The sequence below is a fragment of the Dermacentor albipictus genome, chromosome 5 (genome assembly GCF_038994185.2).
Source record: "Dermacentor albipictus isolate Rhodes 1998 colony chromosome 5, USDA_Dalb.pri_finalv2, whole genome shotgun sequence".
NCBI classification, from domain to species: domain Eukaryota; kingdom Metazoa; phylum Arthropoda; class Arachnida; order Ixodida; family Ixodidae; genus Dermacentor; species Dermacentor albipictus.
Genome location: NC_091825.1, coordinates 53647922 through 53665127, shown reverse-complemented (window position 1 = coordinate 53665127; position 17206 = coordinate 53647922). Strand labels below are relative to the sequence as shown.

General features: G+C 50.0%; 1 long non-coding RNA gene across 1 annotated transcript; it reads right to left on the bottom strand.

Annotated features, from left to right (window-relative positions):
- Nucleotides 1–4914: 4914 nt before the first annotated feature.
- Nucleotides 4915–9609, bottom strand: LOC135913229 (uncharacterized). The gene is made up of 2 exons (XR_010567915.2): nt 9187–9609; nt 4915–5111 (listed from the first exon to the last, which is right to left on the bottom strand). It is a non-coding gene; the product is annotated as an uncharacterized lncRNA (long non-coding RNA).
- Nucleotides 9610–17206: the final 7597 nt, after the last annotated feature.

Sequence of the window (17206 nt, the reverse complement as noted above, 5' to 3'; positions counted from 1 at the left end):
TTCTGCGTGGGCCGAACCGCCTTTTGCGTGCGCTCGGTGACCAACACTACGCTGCAGGAGGGACTGGCGGGCGGCGTCAACGTGACTCAGGTCGTCCGACTCGGCATGTCGCTGGCATTCGCCCTGGTGTACGCTGATCGCGCATTCAGAGCCCACGAGGCCATGCTTAGCATGTCAATCCAGAATGACTGAAGGGAAGTCGGCTGTCTGTAAAGTAAAACGATACGCGTGTAAGAAAGAAGGCATTCTTCCGGCGGCACTGGGAGCTTGTGCGAACGCAAGCTATATTTGTTCGTGATCAGTACTATTTGGCGCCGCAGCTTTGAAGCTGGTCAAAGTCTTTACGCGGTCATGTGCGCACTTTGGCATGGGCTGAACGATGACATGGAAGCGCCGCGTTAAGCAAAGTTAATGTTTTTCATCAATTTTGATGGCCTTTGAATAATGCATGTTTATTTAATACACGGTTAAAAGTTTTCTTAGCGAAGCTCTGTGAATGATTTGTGTGTTATACTTGTTATGAAGGTGCGTCATGGCACGACATTGACATCGTATGTGAAAAGTGTTAATACATTCGATACTTGTTGCAGCTAATTATTGATTATTCGAAGTTTCTGCTCATGCAAGAGAACTATATAAGCTCGGCTATTTGATTCACCGTTTCGAGCACGGAATACCGTGCTTTTTAAAAAAAAACTTGAGTCAGAGAAAGATATAGTGGACTACAAGAATAGACTGCATAATAAACAAAACAACCTTGGTTGAGTTTACTTGAAACTTACTAGAACTTCTAAGCTTGTCAACTCAAGCGATCACCTTGCAGGAATGATTTCGCGAACTTCCTTTCAATCTGTGCAAAGCGATTCTCAGTTTTCGCTGAAAAGAATGATGTACTAACATTTGCATCTGATAATTATTTTCTCTAGTTTATTGCACATTTGCGTGAGATTCACATACGCGAACGACACCTGTCCTCTAGCTAGCAAAATATGCTTATGCCGCAGCAGAGAAATCAGTACTGCAGACTTACTGCGGTCTGCAATGAGGTATCCACTTATCAATAACGAAAGTGATGCTATCGCAGATGAAATAGTGTACGTATCACGCGCTGAATATTTCTATGGTCGCAGGGGTGCAACAACACAAAGCCTAAGGAGCAGTAGAAGGAAAAGGGGGGGACGCGATAAGCATTTTCGGAGATGGGTGGTGCCATCGACGATGTTTTTTCGCGAGTCAAAGACTACCTAGGCTTGAAAATTTCCCAGTACACATGCTTCATGCAAACCGGCATACTTGCAATTCGATTAGAAACGGGAAATTTCCCAAGCATTAGCGCGGCAAAGACCACTGCGTAACATATCTTTTCTTTAATGCGTTCGCGTGATTGAGAAACGAAAAATATGGTTATGAAAAATAAATAAAGAAATAAATGAAAACCTGACCAACGATGAAGCACACGCCCTTGTCATTTTGATAGTCTCGTTGGTGGCCGGCGTCAGCGACGCCGAAGTGATAAGCGAGTAGGGCGCCTGGAAGCCAAGCCCGGCTTTCTGGTCGGGGACACGTATCTGCCGGTGCCATATTGGCTCTCGTCTCCGCCTTGGAGCTTGTACTAAATCCGTCGTAATTTTGGCAATATCTTTCGCATAACTTGCCGGGTAGATCAGTCATAAGGGGCAATATGGTAAAAGCAAGTGTTCCGTTTGACAACATGTTCGCAAGAATGTTTCATGCACAAAATTAGGCATTTAATGGGAAGGTTTATTCAGGACTTCCTATATACATATACGTGAACAGAGAAATCAATTTTCCTGGAAACCACTGCACTATTTTGGGATATTTCGTTGTGTAAAAAGAGCCTTTCTGACTGTATGAAATACATGCGCACGCACAGACAGCCAAGCACGCACGCGCAAACAAACGAGCGCGCACACACGTACGTGCACCTGGTGACAAAATATTAAAGGGCACGAGATGTGAGAAAAAGCTGAACGTCCCCAAAACATCGCAACGCAGTCTGGTATTTGCATCTTGGGCCTCGACTAGAATATGGTAACAACATCGTCTTATACAGCTTTACTGGTTACTAGCACGAGTTGCTCGAGATTTGAACGTTTTGGGAGATCCTGTGGTCCGTAAACTTTTTTCGCCGGGGCGTACATGCACACAAGCGCAGGCACGAACGATGCCGCTAAGCACGAGGTCATGGATTTGAATCCCGGCCACGGCCGCCGCATTTCGATGGGGGCGAAATCCGAAAACACCCGTGTACTTAGATTTAGGTGCACGTTAAAGAACCCCAGGTGGTCTAAATTTCCACAGCCCCCCCCCTACGGCCTGCCTCATTGTCAGATCGTGATTTAGACACGTAAAACCCCATAATTTAACACGCATGAGAGCACGCAATATCACGCGCACGCACGCAAGCACAAACGCGCGCCTAAACACACCGGTGCACGCGCAAAAGGCATAAGCGCGCTATTCGCCTACAAACACGTGCACACATGTTTACACACATAAATTACACAAGCACACGAACGTTTACACACGAAAATGTTTGTGTGCAGGTGCTCTCACACACGACTTCGTGTGCGTCTACGTGTTTGTGTACGCACGTATTTGTAAACATACACATAAGAGATGCCCATGCCAACACGCGCCCGCGCGTACACAAACGCATGTACTCACAAACACGTACACGCACACGAAGTCGTGTGCGCGAGCACCTACGCACAAACATTTACGTACTACCCCTTATTCGCACCGGCACATCACACACCAGCACAAACGCGCACGCACACACACGTTCAGACATGCGCGCACACGTGCAGGTACACGCGCAGACAAACGCATGCACTTTTAAATACGTACACACTCCCATCAGGTGCGCATAAACACGTACGCATGAGCCTACGCACACACGCATGCACAAACATGCGTACGCACGCACGTACACAAATACCAACTGCACACTGCGCACTTGTACTCAGACACACGCGCACATAAACGCATGCGCACAAGCACACACATGTCTTCATACACACGCACTCTACAACCCGCGCACCCAACAAGCTAGCCGAAAACACGGTGAGGAATGCGTCCGACAAGCAACAACAGCAGTACACGACTGCGCGAGAGAGAACCAATATGGCGCCGTCGCTTTCAAAAGGCAGCGCGGTCTGGTTATTGGGATGTCTCCACACTCACCAGTGGCATGGTTATCGAGATAAACAAGCGTCGTAGCGCCTTCTGGCTGGGGCAAACTGCCTACTGGTAGCACATCTGCTCGTTCTTGAGCAGGTTTGTGCAGCAGTGGCTAAGAAATAGTCATGCCGGAGTGTGATCGGAGACGGTTGTTCAAAACAGCGTTCGTTCAGTTGCTGCAGCGTCACAATATTGGCACTCCACAAAATTTGTGAAAACGTGAGGGAGAGAGCATCCAATTGGCAAGTGGTTAACTCCGTGGAAGTGTACGTGCCTCGTGTGCCGTCTGCTACAAAACGATATACTACAAAACGAAATGTTTCTCGCCTTCTCATGAAGAAACTTTTTATGTAAGAAAACGGTATCTTTCCTTCTCAAGCTTATAGACGTTCTCATATAGAAATGCGCGTGGCTACTACAAGTTATTACTAGCAGTTTCTCAGCGTGGTCGCTATAGTTGGTGTCGCGTACAGCGACAAAAAAAAAGAAGCACGACGAGAACAGTGGCGCACTTTTCAAGAAGCAACAAGAACATTTCATTGGCTGGCTGGCACCCTATGATGTGGTCGAGTTCGCCGCACAAGAAACGCACTGTTCGTTTCCAGAAACAAAATTGACGCCGGAATTTGCTTTTAGCCATCTCTTAAAGCGCATTTCCTACCTCCAACCACTCCGCTTTCTCCTGGAGAAACGCCATCCCAACAACCGAAGCTTCCACTGCAAGCGCCATTTTCTTGAATTGAACTATAGACTGGATTCGAACGTGCCATTCCGTGGGGCCACTGCCGTTTGGATCCGATCCAATCCACCAGACGTGCCACGCGAAGTAGGTCTTGCAGAGGGCCGCGTGAGCGCTCGAACTGCACACTTCTCGTAGGATCCTGCTCCTAGCAGACAACGCGCTCGTCTCAAAAATGATTGACAGGAGCATGTCGTCATTTGGCCTCACCAGAAACGTGGCCGCGGCCCGCGGCTGACGACGTCGGCGCGGCCTAAGCCAATCGCGTGCGGGGAAACTGAACGCGCGCTTCGAACAACCATCTAGGCGCGTCCTCGCTGCTATCTCTTGGCTTCGAGTAACGCTAACAGCACGACCTACAGGGTTGCAAGCCCGGTAGAACTTGCAATTAACTTTGTCCGCGTGCGCACTGCTCTAAGGGGTGACGTGACAGAGACAGAGCCATGCATGGCATAGCTGACGCAGCCTCGCTTTCGACGGGCACTCGCATATGCCTAACTGTGTTCCATACGACTGCGCTTCTAAGGTGACAGACACGAGGACGATGCCACTAGATGTGTGTCTGTTTCGTGTTTGTCTCCCTGTGTGCGCCGCCTTTGCCTTCAGCTACGTTACAACAACTAGTACCCGTCGAAGCGCTTACAATCGTACAAATACGTCCTATTTTCTATTTCAATAAGAAGTAACATTTGGGCAAGTTGATACTAGTTGAACGTCTTGTATACAACAAAAAGCCCTACTCACCCGCACCAGCTGCAGAATTAGCTCACGTGCGGCCGTCCTTCACACCAGATGTTGATTCCTCGAAATCAGCTGTCACCGTAGATTTACTTCCAACTTCGTTTTTTCCTTCTTATCGAACAATGAAGCACATAAGCTTATTCAGTGGTGAAAAGTGTACGGTGGCAGGATGTCACGGGTCGCAAAGCTCATTAGTTAATGTGACAAGAAATGGCTAGACAAGACAGACAGACAGACAAAGAACTTTAATTACAAGGTCCTGAGAAGCTTTGCCCTAGGGCAGAGCTGCGGGCCGCTCCCACGTGGGGACGGGTAGGCCGATCCTAACCGCCACATCGTCGGCTCTCCGGACAGCTCAGGTTTGACGTGAAAGTTCTGAGCTCTGGATGGCAGAGCTCCAATCTTCTTCTGTGATGCGATTGGGTCCCTGTAACGAGGAGCATCGCCAGAGCATGTGTGCGAAATTGCTAACAGCCCCACAGTCGGGGCAAGTAGAGCTAAAGGCCTCTGGAGTGATCGTGTGGAAACGGGCCAGGTTTAGATAGCACTTAATCTGAAGCATGCGTAAAGTGGACGCCAGAGGTCTAGCCAGTTTTCTGTGAGGGGGAGGATAAGTCCTCCTACCCAGGTGATAGTGCGTAGTAGTTTCGCTGAAAGTAGTGAGAGTGTCGCGAAACTCGAGAACCCCGCAGTCTGAGCTCGATTCTGCTCCCGCGCGGTGGGTTAGTGCGCGCGCTTGGTAGTGGGCGATGCCATTGAGATCGGGAAACGAGTCAAGCTGGGGTTCGAGGTGAGCCGGAAACTACGTGATGGTTTGCAGAGAGATGATCTTGTTCTTGAGAATCTTGTGAGCCTCCTCAGTGATGGATCCTGAAGCGAAAGCCCTGACCACCGATCTCGAATCAGTGAATATTTGTGATCTCCTGTTGTCTAGGAGTGATAAAGCAACTGCGACCTGCTCCGCTCTGGTGAAGCCGCATTCACTATCTGTCCGTTGTGGTCAACGAGGGCAATGACGAAGTTAGACGACTGTTCATATTGGGCGGCGTCGACAAAACATGCCGAGTAGGGATCGTCCTTGGTACGCTTGAGGAGGGCGAGGGCTTTTGCCCTGCGTCTGCCTACGTTATGTTGAGGATTAACGTTACGGGGAAACGGTGCAACTCGTATGTTGTTGATATGATCTTCTGAAACTTCATATTTCCGCTCTTCCGTGAGGATAGGATTGATCCCAAGAATCGCCTGGATATTCTTTCCAGCCGAGGTACAGGATAGACGGGCCAGTTGGGCTCACTCCTGGGCCTCGATTATCTCGTCCAATGTGTTGTGCACTCCTAGTTGCATAAGGAGATGCATACTCGCCCGTAACGGAATGCCTAGTACTTTTTTTATACTTTTTCTGATAAGCGTGTGTAATCGTTTCTTCTCGGAGTTATGCCAGTTGTGCATGGCTGCCACATAAACTATATGACTCATGATGAAGGCGTGGGACAACCTGAGGAGGCTGTCTTCCTTTAAGCCTCCATGCCTAGTCGAGACTCTGTTGATAAGTCTGATCATGTTCTCAGTCTTGGCTGTGAGCTTCTTGAGCGTCGTATTGTTACTGCCATTGGATTCGATGAACATGCCAAGCACCCGAATGGTGTCTACTCTGGGGATGGTACAACCCCTTTTAGTGTGAAGTTTGATGTTTATTTCAGACAATGGTTTCCAGCCTATAGGTTTGGGACCTCTCCTGACTGGCTTGTAGAGGAGGAGCTCAGACTTACAGACTCCCGTAAGCCTAATTCAACAGCTCCTTCGCTTCCTCCGGTGCACCAGACTGTGATATCATCAGCGTAGAGCGTATGATTGATCCCTTCTATGTTGGAGAGCCTTTGCGATAGTTTCTTCATGGTGATGTTAAAAAGCAGTGGTGAGACTACCGTTCCTTGTGGCGCGCCTCTGTGGCCCAAACTGAAATTGTCGGACTTGAGGTCACCGATTTTGAGCGTGGCCTTGCGATCCGGTAGGAACGAGCTTAGGCATCTGTGGAAGGCGTCTCCCAAATCGAGCTCCGAGATGGAGTTAAGAATGTGAACATCGGATACATTGTGAAAGGCCTTCTCCAGGTCTAAGCCTAAGATGCCTCTTACATCTCTTGTGGCGTTGTCGATGATTTGACACTTTATAAGCTTCATCACGTCTTGCGTTGACAGGGCAGGAGGAAAGCCAATCATGTTGTACGGAAACAATCCTTGTTTCTCGATGTGCTTCGAAATTCAATTGTGTATAACATGTTCCGCTACTTTCCCCACGCAGGACGTGAGGGAAATGGGTCTGAGGTTTGAGAGACTCGGGGGCCTTCCAGGCGCTGGAATGAGGATGACTAAGGCCATTTTCCAGGAATCCGGAACAAGCCCTCGTTCCCATATTCCATTAATCTCCTCTGTCAACCATTCTATAGAGCAGTCGTCCAGGTTTCTGAGGGCGCCGTTGGGGATGCCATCAGGACCAGGGGCTGACCTGCCGTTTAGATTTTGGAGAGCTTCCCTTACTTCGAATGCCTTGAATGGGTTATCTAGCTCGGGGCAAGATGAACCTTTGTAGGGGGGATAGTCTTCGTCACTCGAGTTGCCCAGTGGCAGATACTTGCGAGCGAGTCTGTCGAGTACGGTCTGCAATGCCTCTCATTGTGATGCCTGGTGTAGAACTTTCGCTATCACTTGTCTTTGGTTTGACTTGGTGTTGGTATCATCGAGCAAATGCTTGAGGAGGTTCCAGTTACTCCAACTCTCATCTGCCCATCCACGGAATTGCAGACCTCATCCCACTGTTGTCTGCTCAAGGTTTGACAGTGATCTTCTATAGTTTTGTTGAGCTCCGCGATCTTTTTTCGGAGCCTTCGGTGGAGTTTCTGCCCTTTCCATCTGTTCAACAGTGACGTTTTAGCTTCTAGAAGATGAGCGAGGCGGCTATCCATCCTGTCTACCTCCAGTTCAGTCTGGATTTTCTTTGTCGCCGCATTGATATCTTCCTTTAACTGTTCAGCGCACTGCTCTAGGCTAAGTGCTGAGTCATGTGTTTGTGCTCGCTCTTCCCTAATCTTGCGAAAGTAATCCCAATCTGTAATAGTGAACTCTTTGAGGTTCCCGCTTCTCACGTTGACGGAGGTGGCCAGGATGTTGTGATCACTGCGAAGGTCCACTTGGAGGTTGGAACAATATGCCGATTCCACATTCCGTATGAAAAAGAGGTCAGGTGTGGTATCCCTAGAGCAGGAGTTGCCGATCCTGGTCGGAAAAGCCGGATCTTTTATAAGCGTGAGGTTATTATTGACTGTAGTTTGCCATAGGTCAACGCCCTTGCGGTTAGCTTGTTGGTACCCCCATGCTTGATGCGGAGCGTTAAAGTCTCCGGCCACCAGTAGTGGGAATGTTTTGGCCTTGCTTGTAGCCTTGTTGATAATTGCCGCGAATCTTTGCCTGAGGTCTTTGGGTCTACTGTATATGTTAAGTATAAATATACTTGTCTTGAACTGGCCGCTGGGGATTATTTCAACGAGCGAGTGTTCAACCTTATTGGATTCAAGATTCAGATCGTGGGCTATGAACGCACATTTGCTGATGACTAATGTGCTGATTCCCCTCTTCCCATCACTATATTGGGTATGCGATTTATAGCCTTGTAGACTGACCGTATCTGTGAGAGTTTCTTGTAATAGGATTACATGTGGCTTTTCCGGGTGGGTCCGAATGAACTGTTGGAGCACATTCCTTTTACGATGAAATCCCCTACAGTTCCATTGCCAGATATTAATTACCCTGTGATGTGCCGCCATGGTGGGACGTAGCAGTTAGCTTGTGTTATAAAATGCTGTGGAGAGCAGCCGCTGCCGACCTTTCAGTGTCGGTGTTATTTACTTTGTACAACGATGTAGTTGTAGCCATTGTAGAAACGTGGCTCTCCAGATTGTCGCATCTGATTCCTAGTGATTTGACCGCCTCCGCGAGTTTGTCAATAACAAATTGAACTTTTTCGAGAGATTCATCAATTTTATCTATAGTTTTTTTTTTCAGTTTACGAACACTGGCGCTCTTGTCTGAGGCATGAACTGCCAGCGCCCTCTTTTTGGGTAGACCATTGGCAGTCGGTTCCGCTACGGGGATCTCCATGGGCTTTTCTACTGCAGGGGCCTGAGTGGGTTGAACTGTCTCTCGCGTGCTGGGTTTTTTGAGTTCTGCAATTTCTGCTGTGAGCGGTTCCGCTACGGGGATCTCCATGGGCGTTACCATGGAGATCCCCACTGCAGGGCGTTACCATTGTGGGCGTTACCCCGCTGCAGGGCGTTACCATGGAGTTACCACTGCAGGGGCCTGAGTCGGTTGAAATGTCTCTCGCTTGCTGGCTTTTTCGAGTTCTGCAATTTCTGCTGCGAGCTGCTCCATCGCATATTTTAACGAAGCGTTTTCTCTTTCCAATTGTGCAATCCTGTTGTGCTCTGGCGATTGACCCTCCGTTACCTTTTTCGGTGATTCTTTGACCCGGTGAGCCCATGTGGTACCACAATCAGCAGGCTCCTGGATCAGAACTGCAGGTCCCCTGGAACGAGAGTGGCCCCTGGAGTGGGAGCGGGTCGTGAGGGCCTTGCGGCCCCTGAGAGACGAACGTTCCGTCGAGCGACCCCTAGAAGGGGCACGGTCCTGGTAGCCGCCATCCTCGCTGCCGGGGTCTCGGGATCGGCTCCTGGATCTGTGCGAGCTGCTGAGGGCCAGCTTGAGAGGGGTTGGCGACCCAGTTGGTTGTTTGGATTGGTCGCGGTTGCGCCGTTCTCTTCTCCGTTGTCTAACTACAAACGGAATTTGGAACCTTTGCCTGCAGGTTCTGTCAGCCGTGGGATGAGGGCCACCGCAGAGGGTGCACATCAGTGTACATTCGTGTTTATCGTCCGGGTTGCTCGCACCACAGCCGCGGCAGATTGCATTTTCAGGGGCTGGGCAAACGTCAGCTCTGTGGCCAAGCTTTCCATATGCATAGCAAACGTCAGTTTGTCTGCGATAGAGAGAGCATTTGACCAAACTGGGACCGCATTTTACGTAGTCCCGGACTTTGAGTCCACCAAACAGGATGACTACCGTGTTTGTGTTCTTGATTCGTCTCACCTCGAGGGCGCTTGGATTCTTGGATTGAATGATGAAGCGTTTGAGCTCCTCTCGATCGATGGTGGGATCAATGTCACGAATAACTCCCTTGCATGCGTTTTCGGGGGCTGCGATATATGCACTAACTTCGTAGCTGGCTTGCCCAATATGTATAGCTTCCACATCGGCATAGGCCATGGCGTTACGCTTTGATGGTGTGCTTGCCACCAATATGTTTTGCACCATGTTCGGACATATGATATCCTCCGCCGTATCCGCCTCCGTAAGCCTAGCAGCGGTAGTGAGGGCTTGGGCAACTCTGAAGTGGCCCATCTTCTTGATATCCAGTCCTCCACGGGGACGGATTATGATTCGAACATGCTCTTTCGGTAGCCGAGGCAATCTCGAAGCCGTGCCTTGACACTCGACGGAGCCTGGCTTTTATTCCCGCCACATCGCGTATCGGTGACTCGGGCGCCCTGCCCGAGTGGGTCCTGGATGATGGGTTTTCGCTTGTGTAAGGCCGTGGTCCACTCAGCGCTTTCACTGACTTCGTCGGGAGAGATATCCTCACCCTCAACGGTGATTTGCATAGACGTAGACCGTAGGAGCTCGCCCACCGAGCCTCGGCCGGGCAGAGGTCGCACAGAAAAGTCCTCGAACGACTGGGAAAATGTCCACCCACCGTTGAAAACTTGGTATCGGCGGAATCCTTGCACCTTTAGCCGTCGATTGGTGCCAACATCCTCAAGATTGAAGCAAGTACTCGACCTTAATCATGTAGAGAAGCAGGAGAAGCAGATATTGACGCACGCTATCGTTTCTTCTTCTTCTTCCTCCTCCTGGCTAGACAAGTTCATTGGAATTATGCATCAGATCAAAATGCGAGAATCGTGCTTGTTTGTGCTGCTCAGACACCCCATCAACGCGTCATTAGCGAACACAGACCTAGGGTCAGTGCACAAAGAGCTACCAGCTATTCAGTAGATCGCTGTCGTCTGTGTACGGCAAAGTAATTGTATTGCCGTTACACGCACTAGGCATCATAAATCTGACGCACCAAGTTATCAACATGGTGTATGGTTATCAAAATGCTTATCAATAATTATCAACATCAACTCAAGCTATAGACATACACAATTCCATTATTCGGGCGGAAAAGAAATGGATCTGAGTACGCTTACCTGCAAAAAAATATCGCAAGAAAAAATGCCGATCAGTAGCTAGCAACAAAACATCGAGTGTTTACGCATCCTATCATTGTTTCATTTTTCATTTTAGCAACTTTGTACTTTGGCAAAAGGGATCATCCGAGAGACATTGTTTTCAGTGTGTCTAGCGCCAAAATGTTGTACTTAGCGGCACGCGATTTTTTTAGTGAAATGACATATATCAATTCGACTAGTCTTATTGACTTTGAAGTTAAGAATTTGCTTCAAGATAGCTTTCTAGTACGCACTTTATTATTCAAAGGCTACAAGTAGCTACAAGTAAGTCTAAGTGCATTAGAGGACCATGGCCGCACGGTTCGTAGGCTCTTGGGAAGTTGATGAAAAAAACGGCGCTATCGAGGCCAGACGCTCCAATCAATTCCGTCGAGCGAAACAGGCATCAAAGTCTGCTAAAAATTCAAGCTTTCTTTTTACATCTATTTTACTTTTAACTTTTTTACTAGACCCATTAGAATAAGTGCTAATGCTGCAGATGCTGCGTTTTCTTTATATATATGCCTTTGAATGGTGGATGATCTCAAGCCTGGCGGTAACTTAAGGAGTCCAGGTCTATTGCCACAAAATATTTAGGTGATATTGCTACACACGTGTGGTATTTCATTGTTTGAACGAGGTGCGTGGGCGCCATCACTCGAGAAAAGAGGAGGAAGAACGAACTCGGCTCGCGCTGCGAATCTAACCGGTCAGCGCTGCAACCGCTGTTGTAAATATAACCTGTAAATAGTCAATCGTCTTACTTACTGGTCCTTCGCGTAACATTGTGGTTGAGGTGGAACGTTCCCCGTCCTATACACGGAGCTCCAAAGCGGCCGCACCGTCATTTTCTCAGCCATGGCTTCCGATGGAACCATCCCGTCGCCACCTACACCTGCGGCACCAACCACAACGTACGTTACGGTTCCTAGTCTCCGTTATCCTGGGACATTCTCCGCCCGAAATGACGCTGACGTCGACAACTAGCTCAGCAAGTATGAGCCTGTTATCCAAAGCCACCACTGGGGTCCTACTATCATGCTTGCCAATGTGATCTTTTATCTAGACGGAACACCGCGTGTTTGGTTTCGCACCCATGAGACCGAGCTCTCCAGCTGGGACATTTTCAAAAAGCGGCTGACCAATTTCGCAATCCGTCAGGTCACCAACAGGCTGCGCGAAAAGAACTTGCCACCCGTGTCCAGTCGTCGACCGAATCCTATGTCTCCTACATACAGGAAGTGCTTGCGCTTTGCCGGAAAGTCGACGAGCACATGACCGAGGTCGACAAGGTGGGCCATATGCTAAAAGGCATCGCGGACGACGCCTTCAATTTGCTCGTCTATAACGACGTTTATACCGTCGACGCCATCGTCACAGAATGCCGCCGCTTCGAGGTAGCCAAAAGCCGCCGCGTCGTCCCAGTTTTCCCGGCTCCCAAATGCCCCTGCCACGTCCTCTTGTTCCGCTCTTACCGCGGAGATTGAAGCGGCTTTGTCCAGCCCCCCTCCATCCACGACCCGCTGACGGTACCTTTGACCAACCAGCCCCCACTATTTCCGTTGGTCTAGCAGTTGCACTGCAAGAAATTGCAAACCTCGGCAACCCTACCACCTGCGCTGTCTCCCGACCTCATTCGGCACCCATTCCCATGTCCACAACCTGTAATGACGAGTATTTCGCTGCCAGACCACGCAATCCTACTGAATGGCGAACCCCAGACGACAAACTGATCTGCTTCCGCTGTCACCGCGTTGGTCATGTATCCCGCCGCTGCCGCGCCACCTGGATGCCGCCGTACTGGAGCTCATTCCCTGCTCCTCGCCCATACGCCGACGTTTGCCGTTATTCACCTCGCCGGCTGTACCCTACTTTGATGCCCCTGACAGCCACACCTCCGTGCGATCGCCGTCGCCTCAACGCCATCGCTCCCCTTCACCCCAACCTCGCCGCTTTTCCTCGCCAAACCGACGGATGGAAAACTAGGCCATGCAGCTCTTGGAAGTGGTGCTGCATAACATTCGTCCTGTCCAAATCCTCCATTGACGCTTCTCACCAACAAGAACCTAATTGAAGTAGATGTAGATGGTGTTCCGTGGACGGCATTAATTGATACTGGAGCCCAGGTGTTCATAATGCGCTCACCTATGTCGTCGCCTCAAAAGTGTTCTTACACCTGCCATCACTCGAGCCGTACGCGTCACCAATGGTGCCACTGTTGCCGTCAGGGGTATGTGCACTGCTCGCATAGGAATTGCTGGCCGCCAAGTTCCAATCCTGTTCACCATGCTGACCAGTTGCCCTCATGACCTAATCTTCGGGCTCGACTTTCTGACGACGCATTCTGCCATCATGGACTGTTCCAGCGGTACGCTGTGCCTCGACCTTCCTTTTCTTTCAGACGTTCGCCTCGAACAACCGAACACCCTCTGCACTACGGCGTATGTTCGCTTACCTTCAAAAGCCCCAACCTTCGTCGAATTGGCATCAACGGCAACCGTGCCTGGTGGCGACTATGTCGTCGCACCTATTCGTGATGTCCTACTGGCGCGTGACCTCTCTGTGCCCCACTCCGTCATAACCCTTGCATCGGATAATCGGATGGCATAATCGGATGTGTCTCCCCGTTATCAATTTTGGCTTGACGAAGCAAGTGTTACCTGAAGCCATAGCGGTGGCCACGCTCCGGTCAGTTACAGACAACCACGACACTGCTTTTGCAGCCGACGCATCTCCAGATCCTCCTGATCACCCGCAGGATGCCTTGAACGTCGACGGCCCATTATATCGCATGGTCGCTCCGGACGTCGCATATGACCAAGCAGCCGCCCTATATCGCCTTTTGCTGTCCTACCGCGACATACTCGACACCGGCAATCGACCACTTTGTCAGACGTCCCTTGTTAAGCATCGGATAAACACTGGTGATGCTGTTCCCATTAACCGCCGACCGTATCGCGTGTCTATAGCAGAGCGGCAAGTTATTCAGCAGGAAGTCAACAAGACGCTCGCCAGAGGCATTGTTGAGCCCTCGTGGAGTCCTTGGGCATCGCTGGTCGTGCTCGTCAAAACGAAAGATGGTACGTGGCGTTTCTGCGTTGATTACCGCCACCTAAACCGAATTACTAAATAGGACGATTACCCTTTACCACGATTCGCCGACGCCCTTGATTGTCTTCATGTTGCCACATACTTTTCGTCCATCGACCTTCAATCTGGTTATTGGCAGATTTCCGTCGATGAGCAAGACCAAGAAAAGACCGCTTTCGTCACTCCATTTGGCATCTGCCAATTCAAGGTTATGCCGTTCGGTTTATGCAATGCCGCCGCCACATTCGAACTGATGACCGACTCTCTGTTTCAAGGTTTCAAATGGTCAACTTGCCTTTATTACCTCGACAACGTCGTTGTATTCTCTCCTACGTTTGAGACGCACCTTGAGCGCGTCGCATCCATCCTTGAGGTCTTCCGCAAGGCTGGGCTCCAATTAAACTCATCAAAGTGCCACTTCGGGCGCCGTCAGATTACAGTGCTAGGCCATCCTGTCGCTGCTTCTGGAGTACAACCCGACCCGGAGAAGGTTCGAGCAGTAACGGCTTTTCCTGTACCTCAGTCTGTCAAAGACGTCCAGAGTTTTGTGGGGCACTGTTTTTATTTCCGACGGTTCGTGAAAGATTTCGCAGCAATGGCTCGACCATTGACGTGCCTTTTCCATGGGGTTCCCCTCAGGCTGCCGCATTTTCACGTCTTATCACGCACCTACAGAGGTCCGAACCGATGCCAGTGGTTATGGGATCGGCTCCGTCTTATAGCAACGCCAACACGGACACGAGCACGTTATAGCCTATGCTAGCCGGCTCCTGACAACTGCAGAGCGCGATTATCCGATTACCGAGCACGAATGTCTTGCTCTCGCCTGGGCTGTTTGAAAGCTCCGCCCATATTTATATGGCAAGCCCTTCTCAGTAATCACAGACCATCATGCGCTCTGTTGGCTTTCGTCGCTCAAGGATCCTTAATACTGGTGGGCTCGGTGGTTGGGTCCTGCGACTACAAGAATATCCTCGCAGAGTGACTTACAAGTCGGGACGCCAACACGAGGACGCAGATTGCCTCTCTCGCTTCCCACTCGAAGACGCGACCTCTACGTCTGATACTGACACCGACGCCTGTGTGCTCGGTTTTTCCACTGCTCGATGTCGCCGACGAGCAGCGCCGTGATCCATCCTTGCGTATCATCTTCGACCGCCTGGAATCGTCAGTTCCCTACAGTTCGCTTCGCTTATTCACACTTCAAGATGGCGTACGCTACCGCCACAATGTTCACCCCGACGGCCCTGCATTACTCCTTGTGATCCCTAAACACTTTCGCTCGGTTGTTCACTACGAACTTCACGACCTCCCCATTGCTGATCACCTGGGTGTGTCACGTACCTACGACTGGATCCATCGACGCTTCTTTTGGCCAGGGCTTGCTCGCTCCTTTCGAAGATAGGTAGCGGCGTGTGAGAAATGCCAGAGACGCAAGACACCATCGACACTCCCTGCTGGGTACCTTCAACCACTCGACATTCCCGCGGAACCATTCTTTCGAGTTGGTTTGGACTTACTTGGCCCTTTTCCTCTTTCTACCTCTGGGAACAGGTGGATCGCCCTGACCACGGATTACGCCACGCACTACGCCATCACCCGAGCACTTCCTACAAGCTGCACCACAAATATCGCCGATTTTCTTCTACGCGACGTGATTTTATTACATGGAGTTCGGCGACAACTTCTCACAGACCGTGGCCGGATATTCCTATCAAAGGTTACCGCGGACATCCTGCAATCCTGTGCCACAAGGCACAAACTATCCACCATCCACGTCATACCATCCGCAAACAAATGGCTTCGCGGAGCGTCTCAATCGCACTCTCACAGACATGCTCGCGAAATATGTCTCTTCAGACCACACTAACTGGGACCTCGTTCTACCGGTTGTCACATTGGCTTATATTTCCTCGCGCCACGACACAGTCGGTTATTCCCCATTTTTTCTTCTGTTCGGCTGAGAACCAGCACTACCCCTCGACACAACCCTCCCTTTTCACGCGGCATAGACCAGTGAATATGGACTTGACGCCATCGCCCGCTGTGCCCACGCAAGGTAAATTGCCCGTGACCGCCTTCTAATATCCCAAGAGAGACAAAGGTGTTTGTACGGCCGACGACACCGAGACGTGCACTTCCCGCCTGGTTCTTTGGCGCTTCTATGGACTCCGTCGCGTCAGGTCGGCCTGTCAGAAAAAACTGCTGTCTCGTTACACAGGCCCATACCGTGTGATTCATGCCATGACCCCCGTCACATACTAGATCGTCCCTGACACTCCATCTGCTTCCCAGTCCACTGATATCGTGCACGTGACAAGACTGAAGCAGTATCACCCTGCCAGTGATGAGATTTAGACGCTCGGGGACGTCACTCCTGCCGCCGGGGGATTATGCTACACGCGTGTGGCATTTGATTGTTTGAACGAAGCACGTGGGCGCCATCACTCGAGAAAAGAGGAAGAATGAACTGGGCTTGCGCTGCGAATCTAAGCGGTCAGCGCTGCAACCGCTGCTGAAAATGTAACCTGTCAATAGTTGCTCGTCTTACTGACTCGTCCTTGGCGCAACAACATTTATGAAGTAGCAGGTGAATAATAAGACTGGCCAAGTTAAAAGCGTGCACGTCGAAGCGGAAGAGTTTGTTCACTCGAAGCCGATTCAATTTTTCACGCACCGGTTCCCTTTGTCAAGTCTTTCCGACAAGTTAGTGTTCCAGTGAGCTTATATGGATGAAGGGGTGGCAGCGCATCGTTTGGCCAATATAAATTTTATGTAGTTGTCGTCACACGTGTTAGCGACATGATCATGCGCGTTTTCGCTGAATTACGATTTTATTTCAGGAGCGCTGAATCATAGGAAATTCCAGGAGAAGTGTGTTGTCGTGCTAAGAAAATGCGGCAAGCCAAGGTAAACAAATAATTTTAGCAGTGTCAATCGTTTTTTTATAAGTATATTAGTGAAGTAAAAGTTACACCCTGCTGGTAAATTCGTTGCTTTCTTTCTCGCCTACGTGGGCCCTAGACGAACCTGAAACGCTTTTGTGGATGCCTTAGGTCAGGCTAGCCTATGTGGTGATTATTCACTTACTTTTAATTTCTTACTTC